General features: G+C 39.9%; 1 protein-coding gene across 1 annotated transcript in view; it reads right to left on the bottom strand.

The window, feature by feature from the left end:
- Positions 1–19,220, bottom strand: part of FGD4 (FYVE, RhoGEF and PH domain containing 4) — a 61,679-nt gene extending 42,459 nt beyond the window's left edge. Inside the window, exon 1 of the mRNA XM_053978842.1 lies at positions 19,204–19,220. The gene's annotated coding sequence lies outside the window, so the exon portion shown is untranslated. The remainder of the gene's footprint in view (positions 1–19,203) is intronic.
- Positions 19,221–20,882: the final 1,662 nt, after the last annotated feature.

The raw sequence follows: 20,882 nt of genomic DNA, 5'->3' as shown, positions 1-20,882 counted from the left end.
TTGTTTTCACTTTAGTATTTGAACACATATTAACACAAAGTCTAGAGAGAAAATATGCAATAGTATTCTTTTACTTGTAGAGACTTTTCATGGCTTGTATTTCATGAAATAATGTCAAAATCTTTCAGCAGATTTGGACAATATTTTTTCTTTGTTTTTATTACGACTATGAGACTTACATGTGAATACAGCTCCTGACCCTACAACCATGTACTATGAACTTCATGTAGCTAAGAACCACAGGATCCAAAGCCACAAAACAGGAAAGAAAATGGATACAATGAGAAGCATCAGCTCCATCACTCCAGGAATAGGCAGGGCAAGTTGACCCTGTAGCCCAAGTCAGCTGCCCTGCTGTTACTGTCTCATTTCTGTGCCAGGTAACTTCAGGTAATTCCTCCCTCCTTGCCAGCACTACCTTTTGCCCGTGCCATAACTCACAATGGCAACTTTCAGCTCGAGAGCTGCTTCTCACATCATTGCATTTCACAAAGTTGCAGCAGCATCCTGACTACATCTGTCAACCTCTTCCCCCACCGTGGTAATGGGAGCACCAGTGAGTTCTGTATCTGAGGGGCATTTCCTCCCCTCCCTATCCCATGCTCCCTTTACAGCTTCCTTCATGTTTGATGAAGGATGGGCTGGAGCAAGTTTTGTGTAGCTTTCTTGAGTTCCTACTGCATTAATAGTAATTTTGATTATGAACCCTACCACAAGAAGAGATTGACAAGGTACGCCTCCTCCACATTTTCCCAGAATTATTTTCTCATTTTAGTTTTCTCCACAGAGCTGCATGAGGTGAGCAATGTCCCCTCAACTATTATTTTATGCAACAATGAAAATTTCCACTAAGTTTTCAGTTGTCACCAGCATATTCTGCACAGTTGGCAATCATCATTTACTATTTACTAAACAAGACACCCCATTTATAAAACATATTTACTGATCACAGAAGAATTACTTGTCTGGGCAAGGGTTGTTGCACTGAGCCTGGTGGTTTTTTCACTTTATTTGTAGAGTTTTAGGATGATTTATTTTCTTCTTTCTTCTATCATATATCAGATAAACAGTATGACACCATGTTGGGCAGCCCAATTTAACTTCATATTAAGGAAAGCACCTGCAATACTGAAGGGGTCAACTGAAGGAAAAATGCAGCTGACTATCTCATACAAATCACTCATATATAATAATATATATATATAATATATATATATATATATATATATATTATATATAATAATTCAAGAGGATTCATTAGCATATACTTACCAGGCAAGTGCAGGGATTACTCAGACGATGACAGAAAGACCTCCCTTTCTGTAATTCATAAGCCATTATAAAATAACAGTGTGCTTAGAGAAATTTGAACTAACTACAAATTTCATCATTTTGCACAGTATTCATTGCTTCTGAACTTCTCTAGCATGTCACTGACACTTCAATCTTGTTCTCTGCCCAGTTATCTGAGAAGTTATTTCATCTCAACTCAAGAGCTATTTTGGAAACTATCCATATGCTCTGAGACATGAAATCAGCTATTTCTGTAGATAAAAGCACTAAAAGAAAGCATTTTTAGAAACAGGATGCTAAACAACCCAAAGCAAAAAGCCCCCACAGACCCAAAGAGGGAAAAAAATAAAGTATCTAATTACAGAAGGTTGAAACTGTAACTGTAACTGATGTTTTATTTCTGAAGATCTGGGCAGAAGTTGTAAAATACGGGCATATTCAAGTAATTTAAAGAAATAAATACATAATAAAGTATATCCAAAATGCAGAACAGCCAAAGATCTAGAAAGAAGTCAATTACTTAATACAAGTCAATAAAATTATCACTGATAGATGGAAACTCTTTTCCTGATCCAGCTGCTGAGGCAGTCCATGTGTCCTGCCAGCATCTGACAACCCAGACCTCATCCAGCGCCAGCTGTCACAGACACGAGTTGTTCCACCCATTCCCCTCCCTCCTCCTGGCTGTCCGCTCCCACCACTTTCTGTGCACCAGTGTTGGCACCCATCTAGCCTCAGGATGTGGTCTGGGAAAGTTAAACAATCAGAAATGTAACCCTGCCCAAAAAATAAAGCAGCCAGTTCCATGCATTCATTCACCTTAGATGCACTGGAACTTGGGCAAAGATGCAAATTGATTGATAGGGAAAGAAAGACAAGATTCCCTTTCCAGAAGCAAGTAGCCACTAGGTAATACTGATTTTATTGAATCATATCTCAGTGTGGTTGGAGAAAACATTAGGGACAGAAAGGGAAAAAAATAATAAAAATAAACATTACCTAAAAATGGATGGCTTGAAATATGCTCTAATTATAGAACCGGCAGCAGGGTATTAACTGCACAATAGCATTACAACAGGCTACCAGGCACTGCTTCCTGTTACATGAAAGGTTACAAGTAAATGTAAACTCATGAACTTTATGATAAAGAGGAAGGTGGGGATGGAGAGAAACCCTGCTGCCCCTTTGGAGCGGCCCCAGCGGTGCAGCTGTGCGGCACCACGGCTGCTCCATGGCCTCTGCCTCCCTCCCCCAAGCCCGGCTCTCTCAGGCTCCCCAGGAGCTTCAGCCTCCCTGCCAAGTCATTAACAACCATCAGCTTCGAAACAAGCAGCTCCCTGGGAATGCTCACTGCACCAAACCAGAAATATAAAGAACCCAAAGCTGGACACTTCACAAGAATTCAAGTGCTTCCTGCTTTTGACCTGGTTGAGGAAAAAAAGTGAAGAATAGCCACAAAAAGCCTCGTTTAAGTGCATTTAGAGCCTTCCTGTGTAATCATTCAGGAAGGACCTTCCTTGTCCAGTCTCTTGAAAGCCTACCACAATTATGCCAGCTTTTACATCGCCTCCTTTCCGTAAGGAACAAGAAACCAATCACCATTTCACATTAACCAACTGGCTCATAATCATCCTTATGTAAGGAAGCCAAATACAAGTTGCCTGGAATCCAATGGGGAAAAAAAAAAATCCCTTATCCCTTAATTGCCAGAGATGACCACTCTTTTTATTGTCCACAGAATTCACTCCAGGTTAACAGACCTGCACATGTATGCATTTGCCTCTTGAACATTATACAGATTAAATCAGCTTTACACTTCATGCTCTGAACAGGCTGAGATTAAAAATCAAAAGTATTCTATTGCTTAGTTCTTTTCTAGACCGCCACTTAAAATTTAAATGCTAAAAAAAAAAAATAAGAAAAACAGCAATTGTATGATGAATTTTGAATGTCATTTCAAACTTATAAAAAGCTGGAGAATTCAAATCTTGTTTCTATGCAAACTTGAAAATTTATCATACTGCTCCAAAAAGCTTAATATTCCTATGAATATTTATCTTTGAGTGTGCAAATGGATAGAAAATGCTATTTAAAAGAAAAGTAACGTAATGTAAAAAATATATTAAGTCCAACTAGACTTCAAGAAGAGAAATAATTTTGAAATGGCTGAAGATTTGTCCAGAACACCTCAAGGATGCGCAACCTTTCACTTTGCAAACGTTTCAAAATGCAAATGTTTGAAGACCCTAGGACAGACCAAAAAAAGCCTGTTCCCACCCAAACTGCAGCTAGCCCAGAGTGAGACAGTCTCCACCAAGATAAGTACCATCCTTTCCATCCCTCCACATCCCTGTAATTCCCATTGCTCACTTCTTACCCGCCCCAGGGCTCATTGGGTTTTTCTCCAGGTCAGTGTAACCCCACACAGCTCCCAGGCGAGTGGCTTTTACCACCAGAGTTTTGTACAGGGGAATCAAGCTCAGCTGGCTCGTGGGTGAGCCCAAGAGCTCCAGGAAGGGACCTGGCAGCCTCTTGGCAGCAGCTGCCCACTGGATCACTTGAGCTGCTTGCAAAACTGCAGCCCAACAGAATGTTGCTGACTCCTATGTAATATTTAGTGCTCTCCTTAGAGCCTCAGCTATTGGCATCAGAAGAAAGAGCATTGTAATAGTCACTAAAAAAAGGGAATGGTTTGCATGCTGGGGAAAAAAGTTTTCTAAAACAGAGAGCAAATAAACTCTACGAAATTACTCGTAAAAATAACGTTTGTTTAAGGTTAAGCATTTAATTTCTTTTCTAATACAAGGTTTGGCAATACTCCAAGCACTCTCCACCTCATGTGACGTAAACCAGCTGTTGCCTTCCCTTCTTTTTGTTTTCTTTTTTATAGTGATGGTTCATGACTGCAGGGTTTTTTTCACAGGCAAGCAAGAGCAATCATAATGCATTAAATATCTTACGGCAATGTAAAGGAAAGATTGTGTTTCCTAACTACCTGTCCTTCTCAATGTCAAGCATTGCCTGCCAAACTGTAAGAAATACACGAGCACTAAAGTTCCAAACTCTTAACACTAAAGAAATTTAATCCTTTGTTTTATAATAATTATAAACTCAGGGTAGAAGGGGAGAGATAGAGGAGAATTACATAAATATTTTGAATTTTTAGTAAAGACTCAACAAATATACTGGGTTTACAAGCATTGGTGTAAACCAACAGACATTTTCTGTTTATACAGCACATAAAAGACTAACATAAGACTCAAAGAAAAGGCACAACAAAAAGCATAATGGTGGCCCTAATGAAAAAAACTGACTCCAGTGTCAACTCCCTGTTGAATTCTGAGTCATGGTATCAATGACCCTTTGAAAAGGCATCGCTTGAAATCGGTTTTTTCCATTATAGTGAATGCTACTACTAAAAGAATATAAATCTATAAAGTTTGAGTCTTCAAAAATATCAACGCTCTGGGAAAGGTACATTGTACATATTTGTTGTGGCCTTTAGTGCTTGCAAAAACTGCTTTACCCAGGTACCTGCAGACACTCAACTGCCCAAACTGTCCATAGTGATAACAATGAATGAACTGCTATGTGAATTTATACTTCCTGTAGGTACTGTCCCTCCTTTTGCCCTGTCATCCAGTCCCAGCAGTCAGCACTGGAAGGATTTCTTCATGTTTCAGACTGGAGGCAGCCAATGCTTCAGCAAGAGACTCACTGCTTCTCTGACACTGTTTAGAGGAATCCAGGGATATTTGTCCACATGATTTAAAACCCACACAGACTGGAATTATTTGCTGTCACTCTTTCTCTGTGCACTGTCTATATTTATGGGTCTCCTACACCTGATAGTACAATTTATGTCACCTTAAAGCATGTGCAAATGTATTTTTTGCATCACATAGTTAATATAAAAAAAAAAACAAAAAACAAATATCACAGCTTCACCACTCTATTTGACCTTCAGACTGCCACTGTTACATGTAAGAATTCTGTAGGCCTAGACCTTTGCAGACTGACAGTAAGCCAAAGGGAAAGAGGAAATAGTGGTTATAACACCACATTATCCTTCCTGAAAGACCCGTAAGGGCTCCCGTCACATTTACAGGAAAAGGATACACATTTGAAAACAGCTCTTAAGAGACAGATCAGAGAATGATCAGAGAAAAAGTCTCCTACATCCACATGTAAATTCTTCTCAGGATACAGCAAAATGGTATTTAAGGAGTGGGAGGAAAGGTGTGATTCCCATCCTTTTTGTTGATTATTAAATGCTAGAGGGAAAAGGGCAGTTTTCATCTTGCTCATAAAGCAGATAAGGAGCCAATAGAATTTTTAAAAAACAAGTATTCTTTGTACCCCCCACCCCCCCAAAAAAGCAGATGCCCACGGTACTGAAATCAGGAGAACTGGGTAGAAATATTTGCATACATCTACTCCAAGCTTCTCTAGCAAATCTCAAACTCACTCTGCCGGTAACTTCCTTCCCTCTCTTTAGCCTCAGAGGGCTTTCCAGAGAGAGAGACTGGCATGCTAAACCCAAACCTTCCACAGATCAGCTTCATCCATCTCTCTGTGAAAAACCTCATTCAGAAAATTTGCTATTTTATGTTAAGTGTTAGGGTTTGGTATGCCTTTGGACTGAACTTATCCCAAGCTCAGTTTTTCTCAGAACTGAAAAATGCACTCAGAAGTAAAGCAGTATTTTCAATAGTATTCTTTAAAACTCATATACAAGCATAAATGGAAAAAATTCAAACCTTTCACTGGATGGTGCAATAAAAGGTTGGTTTTTTTTTTTTGTTTTTTTTTTTTTTAATTCTGGAAGCCAATTCTGTACATTAAGTGTAGCATAAGCATCAGTTAAATGGATTATTGCAACATTATACGTGAAAAGCTGGGTATAAGTCACAAGTGTATACCTACTTCCTAAAACAAGGATATAAATCTTATGCAGGATATAAATCTGAGAGGCAATGTTTTCTCATAGATATGTCCTGCAGAAACCCTATATCTATGAACAGAGCTCAGTGAATCTGGCAAACGAGCCAGGAACTGAAACCACTTACAAACATCAGAAAACTGATTTGCTTTTAACAAAGTCCCGAGCTGGTGAAAGCAGCAGCAAAACAAGCCAAAAGCAGCGGGGTTATTGGTGTGGCAGATGTATCAGGCAGTCAGTTCAGGAGACTTCAAGCTCATTTACTCCAAATAGGAGGAAAAAGCCACCAGAGCATTCCAGCTGTATTGCATCACAAGGCAGCTGATGTTCACCGGTTTATTTTGCCTCAGACTAAAAAGTTTAACTCTTGGTGTCTCTGGACACAAACATACCCCAAGTCTTGAAAAGATTAAAGTTTGCCAGAAGCATCCCAGTCAGCCTTACCTGATTCAGAAGACATTGTTTGCAAATGTAATCCAGTACCACTGCACGAGGAACTGATTTTGCAATGGTAATAACGCTACGAGAGCCTCACATTTATCCCATTTACAAGCCCTACAAGTTGCCAGAAAGGACTTCTCCCCAGATGCTCGATTTGTGCTCACAGTTCACATGCTGGGTCTCAGTCACACGATGCTCCTCCTCTCAGAGGGCAAGGCCGTGCTGAGAGGAGAGGCGTAAGCAACGCAAATCAGTCTGCTTAGAGAAGAGAGTGAAGTCTGTTCACAAGGAAAGAGGAAAAACAAAGAAAACAGCTTATGTAACGTGCAAACTGCTGGAGAAAAGGAGGAGGAGGAGAAGGAGGGACTACTGTAAGTTATTTTGTCTAATACTTCAGCCACTATGAAAGTTTTGTCACTATTCATTGCATTGCAATGAAATTAAAGCAGTATCAAGGTTAAGGACAAGTTAGTACATTTTTCTGTTTGGTGCTTTGTTCTCTCTATATTGCGTGGTGCAAATTTCAAATCATCTTCTACATTTCCTAATCTCTCTTTAAATTTATGCCTAGAATTAAGTATACAGGACACACAGGATATCACTGACCAAAAGAATCTACATTAAAGAATTGTTATGAAAACCTTTGTTTATTTGGCATTGATTAGAATAATTTAAAATCAATTTTTAAATGACATAAACTACGTATCATGCTCCAGGGCACAACACAAAGACATTAGAGTGAATTATTAACCGAGGAAATACACAGTTTCAAAAAGCAAAAGGAATAACTGGAAAGGGAAGTTACACCGAGTAACTTTCTTTTATTGTTCAGAGCTCCCATACCATGTGATCTCCAGCTGGCACACATTCATCTCAGCAGGAGAAAAAACCTGGGATTTAAGTCCTGTCAATTCTGATAATATGAATCAGAATATAGCAGCTAGCTGAGGTCATTTTCAACCTCTGTACTGGTCCAAACCACAGTTCCCTGCAGCCCCTTCCATCTCCAGCAGCTCACAATCCCCATGCTCACAACACTGCAGAGCTGCTTGGAGGGGTGAGCACCAAGGGTTACAGGGAACACACTTGCAAAACAATCCATGAGAATCTGTTTGTCATTGAGGGGACAGCCCTCTGGGCAGCTGATTGTTTCCTTTCTATTACAAATATTGTACGGCAGAGGTGCATTGCCAAAAACAGCGAAAAAACAACTTTCCTCCAGTTATTGCAATATTTTGGTGCCTTATTCGTCTTGAGATGAACAGGTGCAAGCTCCACACATATAGATTTGAAACCTAAATGGAACACATTTTTAGCACCTTGGCCAAGATTTACCAGTTTTCTTTCTCTTTTGCGTATTTAAACTGCTGAGCTAGGAAGTTGCATTTCCTCATCCCTGATACTCTTAGCAAGTAATCCCAGGCTCCTTAAAGACACATACAAATTTTATTCACCTGGGTCATCAGTGTACCATTAAAATAAAAAATAGCATTAACTGAGTTTCATAATCTGACCAACAAAACACCAATGCATAAGTTATATTTGTATTTTGAAAGTTCACCTCCAGGAGTTCAAAGCCTGCCCCTGTTGCTTGGGCTTGCACATGAAGTGCCTTTATTAACAGAACACCTTATTGCTCCATGAAAGCCTTTGTTGAGAAGATAAATTTTCTGCTCAGTTTCCCACATTTGGAACAAATCACTTTCCCCAGGAGTCTGGGCTGTCCATCTGCTGGTGAGGGCTCTGCCAGCCTTTCTTCAGCCAGGTCTACTCTCCCCCACCCAGGAAAACCACTGATAATGCCTGTCATACAAGTACATGCCGGATTTTAAATTCAGATTGGGTCAGCAATATAGGTTTTAATATTGACACAAACAATATAGTAAGTTAGAAAACTATAAGACAAATGGCTGCAAAAGAAGCAATTATTTTAGATAAGGAGCTACATAAATTGTTACTGACCACTGCAAGCAAAGAGAAGATAAGGAGTCACACAAGGAAAAGCAGGAGCCAGACAAGGAGAGTCACTGCAGCTCTGCTACCACTGGGAAAGAAGAAAATTTACAAACATGAAAGAAACCAGGGATCCTATTTCACTTCCAGAAGTAGCAACATTTGAACAGGTATAAAGAAGTCACCACTGCCCATTTTTGAAATACGTATTTAACGCCTCCTTTTTTTTAAAAAAAGTAATGTATTAATTGCTCCATATTTATTTGATTAGCCAGCAGATAAGGGGATTTGGAAGAGATTAAACTGCTAGAAGGGGAATATCTCATTAACCTATTACCCTGGTTTCACAAGTGTTCTATGACCAACTTTGCTTTCTCTAAAATCAGAAACATGTGAATTGCACAATGCAAGTATTACCTGCACACTCATCAACAAAAGGTGCAGCTATGTCTTCCCTGTCATCACAACATGCCTATGAACTTTAAAGAAAAGTTAATTTTAAAATAAGGCTCTTTTTATTCATTTTCTCTAAAAGGCAGATAAAGAGGCACAGAGAACAACTAGTTAAATAAAACAAACATTCCCATTAATGTGTCATAAAAGTCATAATACTAAGATAAGAAGTTGCCATCATTTAGTATATCCAGAATAACTACCAGACTAAACACAGCAAACCTTTAGTCCTTGCACAGCCGACTAGTTCTTTGAAACTATGTTTACCCAAATCAAAATTATTGGCTCATATGACCTCCTCACTCCAATAATTGAAAGTTTTCACAAACATCTCACAATAAATAGATGGCACTTACTTTTTATCCACCTCCAAGCACTTGGAACACAACCAAAGGAATACCAGCTTCTTGTCAGTACTTTCCCTATTTTGCAGGCAAGGGGACTCAAACTGTGTACATAACTCATTTGAATATTCTTAATGTGATGACGTTGAGAAGGCAGTCACATGAGTACCGTTAGGAAACCTGGAAAGCTGAACTAAGTACTAAAGAGCTACATGAGCAGTTTGTCACTGTGACACACAACCCCCAAAACTAAATTGGCTCATGTGACAGTGAATCACAGTCCAGCACTCTGTGGCTGTCTTCTGCTCCTCCTTCCTGCAGACTCACTTCAGGCACAAAGTGTTTGAAAAGGTTTGCGGCGGATCATGCATCAGAACGTGATGCACAGTTTGTGTAAGCCAGTGATGGAGAGGGATTTTTGTCCCAGCCAAAGGATCAGTAACCCATCTGCATCCTGACACAGAATTCAAAAGGCGAACTTCTGAATTTCAATATGGAAACACCTCCCAACTTTCTTTTTCCATGTGAGAGATCTACAGACATCTCAGTGAGTCCAAGAGAGGAAGGCCCCTTTCACAGGGCTCCCATAAAGCAGTTCTGGTTGACTCACACTGATATCCTTTCTCTTTTCCATTACACCCCAGTACTTGAAAATCACAGGATTTGGGGCATGGGCAGAAATGAAAGCATGCTTTGTCCTCATCCCCAAAGAGTTCCTGAGGTGCTGTTAAGAGCCCCACTAACAGAGGCCGGGCATTTTCTGCAGAGGGGTTTGACTTGGCTCCCAGCTATTCTTAGGGAAATGGGATCGGCTATGGGACACCACACAGCCATGTCCCAAAGTGACCCTCACTTCTGTCAGACCTTCCACATGCTGTCCTTTTTATGACTCATGGCACAGGCTAAAACCAGTAACAAGTGATTTTGTGCAGAAGCCTGGATGGCTTAAACAAATATATTAAAAAAAAACCCAACTCATCTAAAACTGCTGTTTTTTTACAGTGCACCCTTCAAGCTTTGCCCCAGTAGCATGTAAGGAAGGAAGAAACAGCCATATCACAACCCAAGATTTGCAGGCATATAATGAATCAAAGGATGGGGAGAAATTTTATATTAAGGAAGTGAGCTACAGAGATTAGTGATTCCCAGGAAAAGGAGGAGATAAAATCCACACAAGTGGGCTAGGTAAGGAGGATGTTTAAGAATGGGTATTCAGGACTACTGCAAAAAGGAAGAGCAACAATATATTTTAAAAAATGGGCAGCTAACCCTCAACAAAGTGAGAAACACTAAGAGACACTGGATCTGCAGCCCAACAGAAACACATTTGTTTAAAGGACACTTTCTCCTCCAAATTCTGAAAATCAGGAACATCTATCACTCTCCTCCCTAGCTCTCCTGGTTCACATGCAAGGAGATTGTGACTTCATCACATTGCAGGAAAAGCAATCTCAAGGTAGATGTGATGAACCATTACCATGCCATAATTAGAAATAGCAGTATTTTTCCATCCTTTTCTTATTTCCTTCCAGCTCAGCTGTATTATGTGTCCCAAAGGGAAAGCCTGTGGTTATGCTCAAAGAACACACAACAGAAGTTCTTAGAAGAAAAGAACTTTTTGTCCTATGCTTGCACAGCATTTGTCACTGTAGCATCTTGTTGTCTGCAATTTAGCCAAGAGTAAGAGTAATGCAAGCAACTACAAAACTCTCCAAACAAATAATGAAATGGTTGCAATTCAATGAAATCAGAGAGTAGTATCAAAGATCATTGAGTGCCTTCTATTCTATTAGAGTTTACAAAAGAACCCATGGTAACTCTGTGTTAACTCTAATCATATAAAGCTGGGTTTCTATAGCTTAAAGTACCTTCTATACTTGAAAAAACACCCTAAAATCCAGGAATCTGTGGTTTATTTGTCAATTAATCTTCTTTAGTAAAGAAAGATCGGCAATTGTTTTAAGGATTTCTGGTTTTAGACATGAAAAGTGGTCAAAGGCTATTGACTCCATCAACTGGGTGTGGTTTGCCAATTCTTCTGTTAAAAAGTAGTTTTTATTTCTAAAATCTCCTTTCTATATATACAAACACTAAATATGTATCCTGCAAAATCGTGTTATGATTTAGGGAAGCAGACTCATTTTCCAGGTAACATAGCTTTTGGTCACACACAAACACAAAAAGCACACGTGCATCCCACAAGAAAAGGCCATGACCCAACCCAGGAAGACCACCACAGAATTTAAGAACTGTCCTTAGATTCAGCAGTACAGTGAAAGGCTGAATTCCTAACTTTAAAGTTACCCTTCCACATTAAAAATCCAAACAGACTCACAAAACAAGATCAGATTGCAGTGACTGTGATTTCACTTCCATATAAAAATCAAATCAGAGCAGTGCTAGATACTAAAAATAAAGTACAAGTTATTCTTGGTTTGAGTTAATAAAACCTGCATGGAGGGTTCATAACAAACAGCAGAGTGGAATGCATCAATACACTTCTGTGCTAGATAGCACTACATAAAATATGATCGGGGAAAAATTATTTAAAAACCAGTCAAATATTCTTTATCTTACAAGAAGCAGTAGGAAATGCTTGGGTAACCCACTGCAGAAGTCAAACACACAAGCCCCATGGCTTACAGCATCAGTTTATGGATCACCCATGTCATTTTGCAACTGTATTTTACAGTTGCAGAAAGCCATATTCACCATGAATTTGTTTAGTCTTTCCCTGAATCCCATTTACATTTCTTAAACAGAATGTGTGACAGTACAGGCATTTTTAACCTATTTCCCCTTAGCTCTGACTCCATGCTTTCTGAGGAGGAGAAACTTGAAAGCGCAAGACATTTTCCCTTTCAACTTCCTCCATCCTCCCAGTCACACTACAAAAAGTATCATATGAGCTTTCTCCAGAACATGTAAGTTCCTAAAAATCACAGAAACATAGAATGATTTGGATGGAGACCATTCAGTCCCACCCTCCTGCATGGGCAAGGACATCTTTCACCAGATCAATTTAAGGACAAAAGAAGTGTCACTATCTGGTCACAGTTCTTTCCTTCAGCCTCAAATATATCTACAGCTGTAGTCTCCTTACTTTGTCCTGTTAGGGCAAATATAATCTAGTATTTACAGGACAGTCAGCAAATCGGACCCTTTGCAGGGTTTTTTCTGCCCTGCCATTAATACAGAGAGCTGATTCTTTTTCCAGTCCATCCAGCCTTGTGTACCTCAACTGTCCTGAGAAAAGTGATCACAAGGAATTCAACAAACCAGTTTGATGCAAAAAGGGAAGGTAAAAATACAGACAGTGGTGACCCATAAGAGAATGTAGAAGTGTATTTCAGCTTTTGGAGCAGTAAGGGTCAAAGGTCAGAGAGAGCTGTGACTGTTTTTATATAGTGAAGTTATGCTGATAGTTAAATATAGCCTTTTAGACCACATCCGCACTAATGAAACTATAATTTCCTTTAAATTATTGCCATCCACACACCAGACCTCATCAGCCAGACAGTAATGACTTTTCATCATTTATTTCAACACAAAAACAATCAATAAGCTTTCCCCCCCAGTTCCTTTACTGCTATCTCTGAACTCTAAAAATGTGGAATCAGAGAAGACGCCAGCTATAAAACAGACACAGCCAGGTTTCATTGTTGCCTTTCTTATGGAAGGAAACTCTAAAATTCCACTCGATTTTGTGATAAATGGGATTAAAGCAGTGCAAAGAAAATCTTAATCCATTAAAACATGATGAACAGACTAGAGTATCAAAGAGCACTAAGTAGATCACATCAGATTGAGAGGCTTTTCCCTCTCATCATGACTGTGTCCTGGGCATTGTTTTGCACTGAAAATGTTTAGTATCAGATTGAGGGAATATCACACTTCTGCTCACACCAAGCTGAGGACACTCCATGGAAGACATATATAGACAAAAAAACCACCTCAGCTGCTAACTGAAGTTTTGGTCCTGTGTTAAGCAGCAACTAAAAATGCATTCTACAGTTTTCAGAATTTTTCAACAGTGGGAAAATTTTGGAATATTTTCAGGCAAACTAGAGAAACACCAGGAATAAGACCAGTAAAATCAATGACAAACTTGGAAAATTTAATTTAGAAAGACTGTATTTTAAAATCAATCAAATCAGTTTTATAAACACATACAAACACACACAAATGTTTCGTCTCTTACGACCTAACCAGGCCCAGCTTGCAGAGCAATTGGGCAAAATTTGTGGGCAAGGCTCTTCATCTACCGTGTTCCAGACTAAGATTTTAAAATTAACATTTTTCCCAAAATAACAGGATGCTAGCAGACAACAGAGGGGTGCAGCAGTGCTGACTTCACTGAGGGCAAACAGGGCTCACACTGCTAACTGTGAGTATTGCATCGTATTAGGTTTTAGCTGTTGTGTTTCAGGCAAAGCTCAGGCAAAGCTGTAATTCCATCACTGAGCCTTTGAATTTATTTTGACTTATAGCAGCTATCTTTAAGAGTGTTTGTAGCAGCTTCCACAGTTGAAACTGACTTACAGAAATCTTGACAAGCCAAGGGACTAAAACACTTGCCAGTTACATTCTAGTGGGTGGCCAAGTCATAACAGCAACATAAGGCTCCAAGCAATGGCGTGAACAAGATCTACTGAAGAGAACAGACATCAAAATTAGTCTTGGAAACTGCTGTGACACATAGAGCTGCCAGAGAACTATTTCAGCTGTAGAGAAAAGTGGCACAGGATCTTTAAAGAAAGGCAACAGGTAATCTTACATAACCTGTGAAGCCTTTCGATGTTTTAGAGAGCTGAACAATAGTCAACCACACCGAACAAGTAAAATGAGCATAAATTATTTATTCTCTGTCTCAATCTCAATGTAACTGCTACAAGCATGGTATAGGAAGCTATAAAAGTATTTTGAAACACAAAAAGCCATGTCATGCTTTCACTCGTCTTCCTGAGCATCAGTGACCTCCTTAAGAAAGGAAGGAGAATAAAAAAATAAAATAAATATTAGCTTCTGTAGAAAATAGGACAGCAGTGTAGGAGTGCACAAAGGATGTCGATACTGAGAAAGAGGTAAGATGAAGAAAAATTCCAGGTAAGAAGTTCAGGTCCTGCCCTGCAGGAATGACTCATTAAAGAATCAAGTTGTTCTTTGAAGTATTATTACAATCTTTTGAGTTAATTTTCCCTCTACTATTCAAACAGCAGCTATGTTCAACACCTCTCCAGGAAATACACCACACCACCCATGGCACTACTTCATGACTTCAAAACAAAACCCTTGGTTGTAGAAAAGTCTGCAATTCAGGTCTTCTGCAGCCTCAATCCTCAGTTCATGAGCCTTTGCTGAAAAGGTTTGCATAAATCTTTGTTTCAATATTAGCTAGAAATTTTTTTAAAATATATTCAAAACTATAAACCACACCAGCACCTAGCTGAGCAGGTAAACATGGATTTTGTTTTGGTTTTTGGTAAGTGTTACTACAAGTAGAAGTGGAACAGACAAGTTACAACACAGTTTAATATCAGGTTTAGCTGCACCTACACCCTTGTCATGAAGGTAAAGTACATCTGTGGTAGTGAGAAAACCACAACAAACAAGTACAATCTGAAGAAGGCACAAGCCAGAAAATGTCTAGACAGGCAAGAAGAACTACACAAAAACTTGCCATGAAGGTTCCTCTAAAGATTAGCAGCTGGAAAGCACTTCTACTTGAAAAAACACTTCTGCTAGCCATCTGTCAGGACTAGAAGGCTATCCTCCCCTCAATTCAAAATCTGGCTGCCCTGGGTTACCATTCATCTGAAGCACTGAAGACTGGCTTGAGCCCAGAAAGCATCATCCTGATAGCAGATTTCATGTCTCAAAGTGCCTGCTTGAGTTTTCTCCTGACAGGGATCTAATGACACAATGAGTTCAATCTTTCTTGTTCAGTTTCTGAAGCACAGTGTAACACTGACTTTTCATCATTTAGCAGAGTTTAAAGTTCTCTTTAAAGTTTGCTTCCCATAGCCATAAGAGTCTGTGATTTGCAGTAGGCCAGAAGAAAAGCCTGCTGATCACCTAAATGGCAGGTAAGTTATAAGGCTACCAGTGACTGAGGGTGGCAGTGGGGAAATCCCACACAAAAACCCCTCAGTGATCAGATGGCTCTTTCCAGTCCTGAGCTCTACGTTCCCAAATGCACTGAAGGACTTATTTTGTTGAGATAGTCATCAAAAAGTAAACAATTCCCATGGCTCTTATAAGTCCAAGTTGTATTTTTATACTTAAAATGAACAGCTAATTATATAGTAAGAGCAACTAGATGAACTGGGGAAAAAAAAAAAAAAAGAAATAATTCTCCTTCAAGATATTCTGTTGCTGGCATGCAGTCATTTCTTCCCATCATGTTCTTTTTCCAACTCTGAAAAACAATTACTTGGGAGGAATATTTTCTAAAACTTCACAGAACGCCTCTGAGTCTTCAGGTTCTTCAATTAGACACCTTAATGAGGTGGAACCACAAGGAAGGACAGAAGTACTTCTGTACTAAATGCAAGCCCCTCTGGAAAAGACTAAAAAAACCTACCACAATTCACAAAAATAATTAATCTGCCAGTCTCTCCCATTTAGTTACTCACCATCTCACTGCAGAGGTTTAGGATGGTGATCAGCTTTAGAACAAATTCAACCAATTGGATGTTTTCTAAAATCTGGTACAGTGCTTTCCAGCATCATGGGAAAAAGAAGTGTTAATGCCTGAATTTTGACCCCACCCACAGAAAGCATAAAAAGGCACTAGCAATTTTAAGTGACTAAGGCCCAGCAAACAGACCAACAGCTGCAGTGCCTGTGTCAGCAGGTTTATCCTCCCACATCCAGAGGCTGCAGAACTCCATTATTCCATGGGACTTGCAAAGAGAACAGTTTGTAAACAGACACTAGGACTTTCCAAAACAGCTGGCCCTTCAGAGGGAGCTGCAGGCTTTAACCTTGAATCAGCCATGCTGCTGTTAGGAGATAGTCAGGAGCCTGAGCTTTTTTGGTTTTTTGTTTTAATATTCACGATACATGAGTAAATGGCAAAAACAAAGAATATGGAAAATGAAGCATGTTTAAAAACTCCACCAAGCAGCAGCCCGAACACAATGTCATGTCAAGCAGCATTCCACAGTCATGTGTCAAGTCAAAAGCAGAAAGACTTGTCTGTTTGAAGAAAACAATTGTGATCGTTTATGCACTTTCCTATATATTGACTCAGGATTTTACCATTTAATGACAAGTTTCCTGAAAGCTTAGTGAGCACAGACACTATAAACAAGACTATTATGAGCTCATTATATACTAGGTTGCATTTCTAGACACTATTTAGTTAAGTGCTTATTCAAAATGCCCTTTTATTGTGAGATGATGTACCTAAGTTTAGCTTACCCACTTAAAATTACCCAAACCAAATCACTATTCAGTATGACCCATTGACTCTGCTGGCCCCTAAAGCCTGTATTTTAGACTAAATCTCCTTCAAGAGATCATGTAGCAGATTACATTGACAATCATTTATTTGCATTGAGCATAAATATCAGAGCCACTTGTAATAATCTACCTAAGACTAAAAACAAAAAAAAAAAAAAGCCTTAAAAAAAATCATTAGTTTCCACCAGACATTTAACAGTTCCTCTCTTACATGGAAATGGGATGTCTACTATGAAAGGCCAGATGCTCAAATGGATTAAACAGTGTCTAGCCTTTAAATCCTGCATCTACAAATCAACATTGACCTAGTGACCTTAAGTAAAATTTAATAATTAAAAAAACATCCAACAGACACATATAGACCAACCAAGACAGAAATTTAAAAAAAAATTGTTTGCCTAAGACTGCTTGGACATTTACATGGTGTTCATGAGAATAAAAGAGCTGGAGAGTGCAGAATGTGCAGTCCCCTATTTATCCTTGACACAGGTATAGCAGAGGCAGTGGGAAAACAGGCTCCTCAGCACAGCCCCAGTTAGCAATCAGGAGAAATCACCTCTGGAAAGGGTACACAAGCCATTACCTTCCTGCCCTTAGGATAGTTGCTGTCTCTGAAGACTTGCCAGCAAGACAGTAATTCACACGCAGTGACAGTGAATCCTGTGGGCAGCAGCTGCCTTCCTTGAAACAGAGCAGGGAAGAGAAACACATCCCACAGCAGCATAACCTTGGGAGGGTTGCCTTTCACTCCAGGCAGGTCCAAGATAACACCTGAAGGGTGAAAGTCTAATCTCTTTCCAAGCACAAAAGCCAATCTGCCCCTTTCCTCCTGATAATGCAATTACAGACTTGGCACTTGCACGTGTGAACAAGTCCACTGCAGCTCATTAAGAGCAAGTTTTGCATAAATCACCAACTTCAAAGTCAATGCAATATTTAAATTCTGGGTAAGGAAGGGAATTTTTAAAAAGGGTTTTTTTTTAAATTACAAGTCGATACACCTTTTATTAAGGGTGGTCACCCAATTTTGCCAACATGAGAGTGTTACATGATGTCTGAAAGGACTTCAGGCACATATACCCACAAGCACAAGAGAAACTCATTCACCACAAACAGTTAAAGTACTCAAAGAAATAAAAACCCTCTCAACCTCCCACACACACTTTTGTTAGGCACCAAGACTTGAAAAGGATCTTGTAGGTTAAAAATTTATCTTAGTTAAATATGTTGCAATCGTGACTTATTAACTCTATCAGTAACTTTCCGTCCAGACTCCAAAGCCCTGACATTTTCAGTGCATAAAAGCAGAGGACAGGGCGGTTGAATTAGCAGTGACACAGTTTTAATTAAAAGCCTCTAGTAGTGTTCTCCCCTGCACCAAATAAAAATGGCAGTTCTGGCAAGAGGGATGCAGCATAAGACATTTATTTGAAAAGGGAAAGCACATATGTGACTAAAAACATCTGCTGAAGCAAAATTTTGTGGTTTTGGGGTGCTAAATTTTAACATCCCTCGTTTAAGTCAGCAATTTGAGTTGCACTAAAATGTTCACCATGCATATATTATGAAAAAAAAACAATACTCCTAGCTCCTGCAACACAGCAAAAAAAGTATTTTATAGGACTAGAAAACCTTACAAGGGTATACCTTTAATTTTATTTTCCCCTTTATATTAAATCCTGCCATCAAAACAGTCACAATATTTGCAGAGAATCCCAAAAACTCATATCAAGTCTTTTTACAACTAAGCTCTATAAGAGAAATAGTCCAAAATGTTTGGTCAGTTGGTGAGTTAGAAAGAGAGAGAGAGGGTGGGAATGAGGAGTGGAAAACCTGCTCCTGCATTCTGCCTCCCTTAAGCTGCTTCCTCTGGGCAAACTGCATAAAACACCCTAAACATCCATTGTATCACCAGCTCTGCTCGAACATTTCCCCCTCGTCTCACCCTTCATGGCAGTATGAAAACCAAACACGTATCACATCCAAAACGAAATCACTCAGACAAAAAGCAACCAGCGTGAAAAGACATGTAAATCAAACAGATCTGGCAGCAAACAGCATTTCATGAAGACGAGAGATATGGATTGCTCCATTTGTGTCAGTTCGGCCAGTTATTATTCTGACTTACTACTTTAACTACCCCAGATTAAACTGCTTGAACTGCAACAGACAAACGAAGATCCTTAAAATACAATCCCCCGACACCCTCCTAACAATAAAGCATTATTTCTGTGGTGCTAGCATCCTCAAATCTTAAAGCCACTACATCAATTAAAAATTACCTACATACAAAATGAATTTAGCACTGACCTTGCAAAAAGCTTGCTCCTCTTGGCTAGAAATCATTAACAGTTTTGGTAAAATCCTTTTACGTGCTCCTCCAGCTAGCTAATTCCAGCCTTCCATTAACGCACTCCATTGCAGATAATTGCCGACAGCACACGCTCCCCTGCTTTTGCTGGTTCCCAACCCAGCGAGGATAATCACATTCCAGCAGGGAGTGAACAGATGGCAGCCTCCATGGTAACCAGTCCTCCCCAGCTAGTGGTAGCACTGGGAGACTCCCGGGGATCGGGGCAACAAGCGCTCTTTGTGCTCCAGCTTCCCAAAGCCTGAGTGCAGGCAGAGCCGGCTCTAGGGCTGACTGGGCATGCCTGGCAGGTGTTGCAGGCAGGCACGACACCTGAACAAAAGCTGGCAACCAGGTTTAACCTTGACACTGCCTGTTCCCGTGGTGTGCAGGGGGTCAAACACCCGCTGAGATGGAGGTGAAGCTAAGAGGGAGTTCTAGTTGCTATTAAAGCAGGGAAATTAGCTGGGATCTGTTTTTCCCCCTGACAAAATGATTTTCTGAAGGCAGGCTTATTTCCCCTGAATGGGTTTGATTTCAGCACGATTGGAAACGTTTGCTGCCTGATCTCTATCAGATTTTGAAATTGCTCCCCTCAAGACACCATAATCTATTGCTCAACAAGACCTGCACAGACCCTCTGTTTTGGTCTCAGGGCTTCTGTCAGACTTATCTGCTCTGCATCTGCCGAGATCAATGCTGATTCAGCAGCAAGCAAAACTGCCCTGTCTCTGCTGCAGTGCCAGGAGAGGTGTGTCTGGAAAAGGCTTTTTTTTTCCATATCAAAGGTGTGCCTAAAACCTCTGCTCTCACCGGACCAGACTCTGCACAGCTCCACACCTACAATGAAGGTGTGTGCACCAGCTCAGAGAATTCCCACTGATGATGTCTGCAGGGAAAAGGGAAATGCCTTTTCACATCCAACTGATAATGCTCTTCTCTGCAAAATAAAAGGTCTTTGAAAGAACATATTAAGGTTTTAAATACTGATGTATTATTGCGCAGTCTCAAAATATTTAAGGCTTGAAACACTGAATATACAATAGCCTTGATTCACACAAACTTTCTTTGCCTCACTCTCAAAACTACTCAGTGCTTATGACTAATGGTGACAAAAACACTGGGTAATTTTACTTGAAGCTGCACCAAATTTGGACCTCAGGTTCCTGCATGTTAACTTAGGTCTAGCAAACAATTCTTTTGAGGAAGGGAAAATGGTTTTCCTTTCTCCTTTAACCTTCTAGCTGGTCCTGCAGAAGAGCTTTCGTTCCTCTAAAAGACTGAAAAACCCTGAGCTGGACCCCACCATCACAAAAACACATCTTCTTCTGCAAGTGGTTTCAGACACACAGCTCTATGATTTTCTCTCTCCTCCCACCCAAATTTTCAGTTTTCCTCATCCTCACTGCACAAGGATGTTTATTTTGTTTCACAGCAAGCCCAGTGAAATTTACATTGGTAAGAGACACCACTATTAAACTTCTGGTGCATTACCATTGGAAACCTTTCACATCCCTGCTGACAGCACAAGAGTATCTGTAATCAACACAAAAGTCCCCACCACAGAAAGCTGACGAGGACCCAGATTTCAGAAGGAACTCACAGAACTCACAAGGTTATTGTGGATACTGGTGAAAGG

This window comes from Vidua macroura, chromosome 5 (assembly GCF_024509145.1).
Source record: "Vidua macroura isolate BioBank_ID:100142 chromosome 5, ASM2450914v1, whole genome shotgun sequence".
Lineage (NCBI taxonomy): Eukaryota > Metazoa > Chordata > Aves > Passeriformes > Viduidae > Vidua > Vidua macroura.
This window is presented reverse-complemented; position numbering and strand designations above follow the sequence as displayed.